Here is a 9840-nt window from a genome sequence, read left to right as displayed (position 1 = left end):
TCAGTAATAATGATAATGCTGGTGTTTTGATCTCTATTTGTCTGTCTTCCTTGTCTTATTTCCTATACATTCTTAGAACTTGATATTATTTATTGATCTGCTCATACCTCCAATGATGCACATAATAAGAGTGAAGACAAGCAATACTCTTTCCTTCCTTTCTTCAAATGTAGCCAAAATATGAACCAAGATTGTCTTTAAGTAGCTTGTGCAAAAATAACTGGGATTGACTATTCCCTGGCAAGTAAAAGTTGCTCAGTCTTGTCTGACTCTTTGAGACCCCATGGACTATACAGTCCATGGAATTCTCCAGGCTTGAATACTGGAGTGGGTAGCCTTTCCCTTCTCCAGGGGGTCTTCCCAACCCTGGGATTGAACCCAGGTCTTCTGCATTGCAGGCAGATTCTTTACCAGCTGAACCACAAGGGAAGCCGAAGAATACTGGAGTGGGTAGCCTGTCCCTTGTACACTAGATCTTCCCGACCCAGCAATTGAACTGGGTGTCTCCTGCATTGCAGGTGGGTTCTTTACCAACTGAGCTATCAGGGAAGCCCCAATTCCCTGGGAAAACCTGCCCTTGTTTCTACCTTTCATCAGGGTCAAACAGACATACAAATAAGCCTAGAAGCCTGTGATGAAAAAGGAGCTATTGGTAGCACCTAGCCAGAGAGGAAAGCTAGACAGAGCTGATTGGAAAATGACTTTCGGAGCAGCTGTGGTGAGAGGCTATTTTTTTTTTTTTTTTTGAAGAGGAGGTAGTGGAGTGTCACTGTCCAGGGAACAAGGGACAGTTTGAGTAGCAGGAAGGGCACAGGTCATATTTAGATGCACAAAAACTCACACTGGAAGTTTCTTAAAACTGTTGTCCGTATAAAAATCCATGCAGTGCCTAGATGCATCTTTAGGTCTCCCCTTAACTAGTGCACATACTAAGCTTCATCCTTGCTGAGTTAGAGAGAGTTAAAGAGTAGAAGAGAGAATGGAAATAAGCAAAAGGTGGCCTAGGTATACAGGAAATTGGATAGATATGACTAAAGAACTAAGAAATAGGACCCAGTTTAAATGAGCACAATTCAAACAGATTGACCAGAGGAGAAAACCCTGGAAGTGCTATACAGGACCTTCCAGGAGTAGAAGGAAATGAGGCGAGGAGAAGTTAGAGTTCTGAAGGTGAAGAACCAAGGAGAACCACAAATTATTTCCACTTCAGTTCTAGGAAAGCCCAGAGAGAGTGAATGGAATTTGAATGGAAGATTGATTTTCCTAGAGGGCAGATATCAGAGTTGAATTTAAATCCAGAATTCATGAGCTATTTATTGTTCAATTGCTATATGCCCATCACTGTGCTGAGAACTGGTGAAAAAAAAGATGAAGCAACACGACCTAATTCTTGTTGTCATGAGGCTTAGAATCTAGGCGGTGAGTTGTAGAGCCAATTAAGATGTTGCAAGTGCTACACAGTACAGGGTGCCATGGCAACACAGAGGCTGTACCTGATCTCATAGCTGGGAGGTAGGTCAGGAAAATCTTTCTGGAGAAAGCTCCATATGAGCTGAGATCTGAAAGGCAAGTCAGAGTTAGGTGATCAAGGAAGACAAAGTGAGTAGGAGGTGGTAAGGCCAAGGACTAGGGGGTGGGTGAGAAAGAGCTTCAGAGTTAGGCACTCAGAAAGCTGCAAGTGGTTCAATATCATGCTCCAGGTACTTCTTTGTAGGTAGTCACTTTTCCTGAGGTTTGAGTCTGCAGAAAAAATAAAAATGGGCCTTGGGAAGGTCACCAGGTGGAGAATGTTCTTTGGTGTCTGTCTGTTGGGATGCAACGGATAGAGCAATAAAAAGTGGCATTGATGGGGGCTCCGGGAGAGTGGAGTAGGTGTTTTGAGATTCTCTGGATGCTGAGGCAATGGGCAGAGGGACAGCATGCCACTAAGTCCAGAAGAAGAGAATAATACTGCATAGGAAATTGAACTTTGTGCATGGCCAGGAAAAAACGACGATTTAGTTTTATATGTTACATTTTAATAATAGTCATTTGTAACTGCATAATGAAATTTGCGAACAAAAGTTCATTTCCAGAAGAATAATCTCTAACTGATATGCAATGCCTCTGTAGGATTTGGCCAGGTTTTAATTTTAGTTTGAATAAATAGTGTAAGATACTAGGCTGTGAGATAAAAGGAAATCTCTGTTCTTTCATCTCTCCATGATGGAAATAATAACTACTTTATTTCAAAACAAGTTTCCAATTAGTTTCTGTGAAATATTATTATCCCCTTTTTCCAGATACTGTAGCTCATTTTGAAACTTAATTTTGATAATATATAAACATTTCTGAACCTTACTCTACAGGAATGACAGTTATATTTGGAGTTAGGAATGCAGTTGAACTTTAACTGTATTTTTGGTTCTGCTCTAAATAATAGTAAAAATAACAAAAGATAATTAGTCAAAGTATAATCTTGTTTCATGGTTATTCATGACCTGGCATGGAATATCTTTACCCTAGAGTATGGATCAAGACCACATCCTCCAAGATTGTTCAAAGGATTTTTTTTTCCTTTAAGATTAGTTATGTTTCACTTGAAGTTAGTTATATATTGTCTTTTCCCTATTTAAAGAGTTGATATTATTTAAGTAGCTAATGTACTCATTCAGTAAACATAATTGCGTGCTAACTGTGTATTAGACCCTGGGCCGATACTGGGATTGGTGTGGTGAACCAGGCAGCTGTGACCTTTCTTTTGAGATGCTTACAGGTTAGAGATACTTGAGGAATTCTGAGGACACTTACTGGGGAGAGATTCCTCCACCCAAGCTTCCCTCTGGATCCTATAGAAATAAAGACCACATATTTTAATTAGTATTATAAGTCAGAACCTGGCTATTATCTTGAATCATTCAAGGTGGATAAACTGAGGCACAGATTCAGTTCAGTTCAGTCGCTCAGTTGTGTCCGACTCTTTGCAACGCCATGGACTTGAGCACACCAGGCTTCCGTGCCTATCCCCAACTCCTGGAACTTACTCAAACTTATGTCCATCGCGTCAGTGATGCCTCAGGCTCAAATGATTTGTAATGAAGTGGTGACTTTGGTTGAGAAGTGTGGTCCCCTGATGAATTCCTCACTCCCTAGGCCCCATTAGTTTGCTTTTCTACAATTGCGGGGTATTGTTTGCTCTGTTTTTCTTCCCTCAAAAGAGAAAGGCAGACTGGTGATGCTATTTTTCAGATGAAGAAAACAAGGCACAGGGAGTTTACCCAAGGCCACTTATCACTTTTATGGAGGAGCCAGAATCACAGCTCCTACCCTTAGAGTTTCCAGGCTGTTGCCTAGCTACCAAACCTCCCTGCCTCTTCCACTGCACAGTAGCTGAGTAGGCACTTAATAATCATAATTGATGGTGCTGGCTAAAAGGGAGAGCTCAGAGTGATTCCAGGAGTTTGTTTTCACATACCAGTGAGTTTTATTCTTCCTGTGGTCAATAACCTCTACCCATTTGTTTTAGATCACATCTCTCAGTCCACAATGTAGCTTTCTTGCCTGCATTGATGATTTCTGTTTTCTCTTTCTCAACTATTCTTTCTGGGGGAATTCAGTTGCTGTCTACAGGTATTACAAATTAAAGAAAAAAAAGCAAAAACAAAACAATGTCTGCTCTAGGGCTTCCTAGAGAAGTCTCACTAGCAATTAAGTGAAAGTTAGATACATTCTGCCAGAATGTAACACTTCTGCTTCTTAAAATATTAGCTGCATTAATTAATCGATTACTTATGTTAAAAATATTTGAGCACCTATTTGTTCCAGATACTAGTGGAAATGTACTGTGTGCTCAGTCATGTCCGACTCTTTGTGACCCCATGGACTAAAGCCCACCAGGCTCCCCTGTCCATGGAGTTCTCCAGGCAAGAATACTGGAGTGGGTTGCCATTTCCTTCTCCAACTAGTGGAAATAGAAAGATACATTTGTTTATGGTTTCAGTTGTGATTTATTGAGTTCACCTGTCACATGCCAAATACTGTTCTAATGCTAGGAATTCTATAGTTTTCCTCAGGTTACTTATAATCCTGGGGGAGTCAGACAATTTTGAATGATCACACAAGTAGATAATTGCAACTTTCACATGTGCCTCAAAGGAGAAGCTCAGGGAGCTGTGAGTGCTCATTACCATGGTTTTGACAGTCAGGGAAGCCTTCCCAGAGAAAGTGATGTTAGACTTGAGTCCTGATGAGTAAGTCGAGGGTACTGGACAAAGAGGGAAGGAGAGAGTATTCCAGGTGCAGGGAACAACATGTTCAAAGGCCCTTTTGTAGTCCAGGGGCTGTAATACTTTGAATGGTTTGAATGAAGTCGGAGAGTGAGAGGGGCCTGGAAGAGGAAGGTAGAAGCTGGACCGTGCATAGTATCAGACACCTTTACTGCACCACTTCACACCTCAGTCTGATTCCAGCCAGGGCTAGGAGGGATGGTGCTATACTAGTTCCCACTGATCCTGTGCTGACCTCATTCTAAGCATGCCTGGGCCTTTTCTGGTCCTCAGGTCTGAGGCTCTTGCCGGAGACCACTGGCAGTCACATGTGAGCGACTTGGAAGTGTCGATGAGTTAGCACCATAGGGCAACGCTCACCCATTGGCAGATGAATGCTCTTCTCTTTGTCTCTGGTGGACAGTTCTGGAATACATTCCCCACAGTCCTCAGAAGTTCCTCAAGGAATGGATCACAGTTGCTCATGGCAGTGGTCAACTCGCTTATTAATTTCCTCCTTCTCTGTTTCACTCACTTTCCAATACTGATAATTCAGGCTTCTTAGGGTCACTCCCCAAATGATGTTTTAGTCTTTGTCTTAAAAGCCATGGAAAATGATTGAGTGTTTTGAACAGAATGGTGAAATTAGCACTTTAGCACTTAAAAGAGATCACTTTGGCTGGAGTGTGGAAGATGGATTGGAGGGTAGAGCCGTTAGTGCTTTGTAGTAGTACAGGCAAAAATAGTTAGAATAGAGTGGGAACAGTAAAGATAGAAAGATATAGACAGATTTGAGAAATATCTAGGACCTATAATTGACAGGATGTGGTGACAGACTGGATATGGCAGGTAAGGGAGGAGATACTGGAAATGACTCCTTAGTGTCAGACTTTTAAAGCCATGTGGATAATGATGCATGGATGCGTGCTAAGTTGCTTCAGTTGTGTCTGACTCTGTGCAACCCCACAGATTGTAGTCTGATAGACTCCTCTGTTCATGGGATTCTCCAGGCAAAAATACTGGAGTCGGTTGCCATGCCCTCCCCTAGGGGATCTTCCTGACCCAGGGATCGAACCCAGGTCTTCTGTATTGCAGGCAGATTCTTTACCATCTGAGCTTCCAGGGAAGCCCATGGATGCCGCTGCTGCTCACTAAATTGGGGCAGTCTGGAAGGTCAGGTGTACCGGAGGAAGTATCCGTTTCTACGTGGTTCTCCTGATAGAAAACCCAATACAAACTTGCTTAACCGGAAACAGAATTAGTTGACTTATATAAATAAAAAAATAGGGTAAACTGGCCTTAAGAATGACTTGTCTTGGGACCAGTGGGATAAGAATCAGTCTCTTGGGTACCTTTGAAAACTTAGGGGGAAGCAAGATGATCACATACTCAAACCACCAAATAGAAAGAGGAATTTTCCCTCTAGGAGCCCCAGCTAAGGTATCACTGTGACTCATTACATCCACCAAAGTGTTCATTACCATGGAAAAGTTCCTGACTTTTGTCTTGAACATGTGTTTGAAGCATTCAATAGATGATGGATGTGTGGGTTTAATCTCAGAGGAGGGTTCTGGGCTGGGTATACGTTGGGAGTAATCTGCACCAAACTACTCATTGAAACTAAGGGAATGGATAGTTAACTAGAGGGAGGAATATACAATGAGAAGGGAAGAGGATCAAGGACCAAGTATTGAAGGATGCCAGCACTGAGTTGGAATTCTTCTAGGTAAAGGAAAATTAATCTGAAAATAGAAAAGAAATAGCCAGAGAGGTAGTAAGAAATCCTGGACTTGTTTAATAAATAGTAACAGGCAGCAGCAACAGGTAACAACAGTAGCTGCTTTTTTCTGGAGTTCATAGTCTGGAAATGAGACATGAGTTCAAAACTGAAGGTAATGTAGAGAATTTCACCACAAGTTACGTGTTGTATTGGAGGTATGAACCCCCCAGCACATCAAATGGGAGCACGAAGAAGAGATTGGCGAATTGTTCTTGGGGGAGAAAGGGATCATGTGAGAAACCTTGAAAGATGAGAAAGATGCTGCCAGTTGGAGAAGGAAAAAGCCCCAGGTCCAATTTGAATGGACTCAGAACTAAGAGAGGGTAACCGAAACTATAAGCACTTTAGGAGACAGGCAAGGACTGAGTAGGGTTATGTTGGTGAAGGGAGAAAAGCTGGAGGCATCAGTAGGTTATGTCTGTGGATGGTTATTTATCTGAGGGTTTAAACTTTATCACTCCATCACTTGAGTGATCACTCCAACATCTGAAAAGCAGCTTGACTGACTTTTATCCTGGATTGGCTAGTTGGTCAACATATGATCTCTGTGTGTATGTGTTTATATATGCATGTGTGTGTTTTCCATTAGAAAGACTCTAAATTAAAAGGTTTTATCAGGTTAATAATGATTTATTGCTTACTGTTACTTCCAAAGTGAGGACAAGAAGAACTGTCATCATGTTTCAACAAAGGTGATTTAAATTAGACATTAGGAAGTGTTTTTTTCCCTTAAATTATTTATTTATTTTTAAAAATTAATCCATTTTAATTGGAGACCAATTCCTTTATAATATTGTGGTGGTTTTGCCATATATCAACATGAATCAGCCATGGGTGTACATGTGTCCCCCATCCTGAATCCCCTTCCCCCCTCCCTCCACACCCCATCCCTCTGGGTTGTTCCAGAGCACTGGCTTTCAGTGCCCTGCTCCATGCATCAGACTTGCACTGGTCATCTGTTTTACATCTGGTTATGCACATGTTTGAATGCTATTCTCTCAAATCATCCCACCCTCACCTGCACATAGTACAAAAGTCTGTTCTTTATATCTGTGTCTCTTTCGCTGTCCTGCATACAGGGTCATCATTACTGTCTTTCTAAATTCCATATATATGCATTAATATACTATTGGTGTTTCTCTTTCTGACTTAAGGAAGTGTTTTCTTATCAGTGACCTTTATTTTACTTGTCTGCATCAGTCTTCCAATGTATAGGCTCAGTCAGACAATGGATAACAGTCAAAGAAAGGAAGACTGTACAACTAACAAGCAAACAGAAAACAGAAATAACTATAATCTGTAAAGTTTATTGGGGATGAGGAAGTTGGGGAAGTTACATTGGGAGCAATCACCTCAACACATCCAATTACCTAGGGACATGTTTCTAGAGGAGTTACAATTTAGGGATCTGGGTTTTAGGATAAGGCACACTTTCCAGGCATTCCCGGTAGAGGCTAACAGTGATAGGCAGATAAACATGGCCCCTAAAAATGTCTGCATCCCAGTTCCTAGAACCTGTGAATATATTATGTTGCATGGCATGGAAGATTTTAGGTTGTAGATGAAATTAAGATAATTAATCGGCTGACTTTAACTAGTGAATTTATTCTGGATCATCCTGGTAGGCCCCATTGTAAACCATAGGGTACTTTAGAGTGGAAGAAGACAGGAGAGGGAGTTAGAGAAAGATTTGAAGAGGCCATGCTGCTGGTTTTGAAGATGGAGGTAAGAGCCATGAAGCAAGGAATGCAGTCACTTTCTAGAAGCTGGGAAAGTCAAGGCAGCAAATTCTCTTCTAGAGCCTCCAGAAAGGAAGGGTCAGTTCTGCTGACACCTTGGTCATAGCTCAGTAGAGTTCTTTTGGACGTCTGACCTGAGGATTATAAGATAAAAAATTTGTGTTGTTTTAAGCCACTAAGTTTGTGGTAATATGTTACATCAGCCACAGAAAATGAAACAGTGGCTGAGGTGGTCTAAGGAATGGTAGTCATAGCGTCGGTTTTCCTCTGGTATAGACAGAAGGTGAAAGTAGGGGAGGCCATAGGCTCAAGATGTTGTTATTAACCTCTTTTGTTAATTTTTAAAACTTTAAATTTTGTATTAATTTCAGACTTTTTAGAAAAGTTACAAAAATAGTACAAAAGAATTCACATAGGTCTCCTAAAGGTTAACATTTCAACACATTGCTTTATCTGTATAATAAATATTCTAATTTCTGTGAATATATATATTATATTAATTAGTATATATATTATATACAATATGCTATATATAATTATAAATAATTATAATTTATACGTTATATTTATATATAAATTATAAATACTTATAAATAATATACAATCATAAGTATTATATATAATAAATAATTATTGCATATATTATTAGATATAATATTAATTTAATAATAATATAATATAATATATATAATATGATATAATATATATAATATAATATATAATATATAATAAATATATATTATATATCATATATAACATATTATATAATGTTATATAATGTATATTATTATAAACATTATAGTATATAATATATTATATAAAATTATGTAATATATAATAATATATGTAATAACCATTATTATTATATAATATATAATGTATAATTATATATTATTATAATGATATATTACTTATAAATATTTATAATTTATAAATTATATAGTATTGCTATATTATATATAATTATAGGATATATTATTATAATATATAATATATTATATGATATAATATATAATATGTTATATATATGCAATATATAATATATAAATATTATATACTTATTCTCAAATAATTCAAGAATAAAATAATACATACATACATATATAATATAAGTTGAGAATAAGTTGATGATATAATGCCCTTATTTCCCAAATACTCCATTGTGTGATTCCTAAAATAGAACAACCATATATAGAAGACAAAATCAGTAAGTTAAAATGAGACAACACTGTTAGCCAACTTGAAAACCTGTTTAAATGTTGCCAATTGCCACGTTAGTGTCCTTAACAGCAAAGAGTATAGTTTTCTTTGTTTCAGGACCTAAGGCAGGACCGCATACTGCATTTGTCTCCTTTAATTTGGAGCAGTAATTCAGCCTGTCTCTATCTTTCAGGATCTTCACGTTTTTAGAGAGTCGTTTTGTAGAATGTCCTTCAGTTTGGTTTTGTGTAATGCTTTTGAAATGATTAAGAGTCAGAGGATGCATTTTGGACAGGAATACAAGAAATGGTACTGTGTCCTTCTCTGTGTATCGTATCAGGAGGTACTTGGTTAAGATGCTTGCCATATTACTTCACTGTAAAATTACTATTCTGTTTATATTTAGTAAGTGTCTTGTGGAGAGATATTTTGAGACAATATATGTATCTTGTTTCTCATAACAATTTTACTCATTAATTTTAGCATTTATGAATCTTGCATGAAATAAGTAACTGGAGGTTGCCATTTAGTGATTTTCTAATTATTTAAAATTCAAATTTATGTCTCTAAGAAGGAAGGATTTTAAAGACATAACCTTAATACCTTCATCTCACCCCAAATGAACAATAATTCCTTAATTGTCCTGATTATATTATAAATTAAAAATATTTTGTTTTGAGATAATTTTAGATTTATAGAATTTCAAAAGCAGTGTAGAAGGTTCTGTATACCAATGACTTTGTGTTAAATATATAGATCATATTGGAAAGAATTGACTTCTTAATAATACTGAACCTTCCAATCCATGAATGTGACTATCTGGTTCTTCTTTGGTTTCTTTCTTCAGTGTTTTATAAATTTTGCCATATAGATTCAG

This window comes from Oryx dammah, unplaced genomic scaffold, assembly GCF_014754425.2.
Source record: "Oryx dammah isolate SB20612 unplaced genomic scaffold, SCBI_Odam_1.1 HiC_scaffold_13, whole genome shotgun sequence".
NCBI classification, from domain to species: Eukaryota; Metazoa; Chordata; class Mammalia; order Artiodactyla; family Bovidae; genus Oryx; species Oryx dammah.
Note: the sequence above shows the minus strand (reverse complement) of the source record.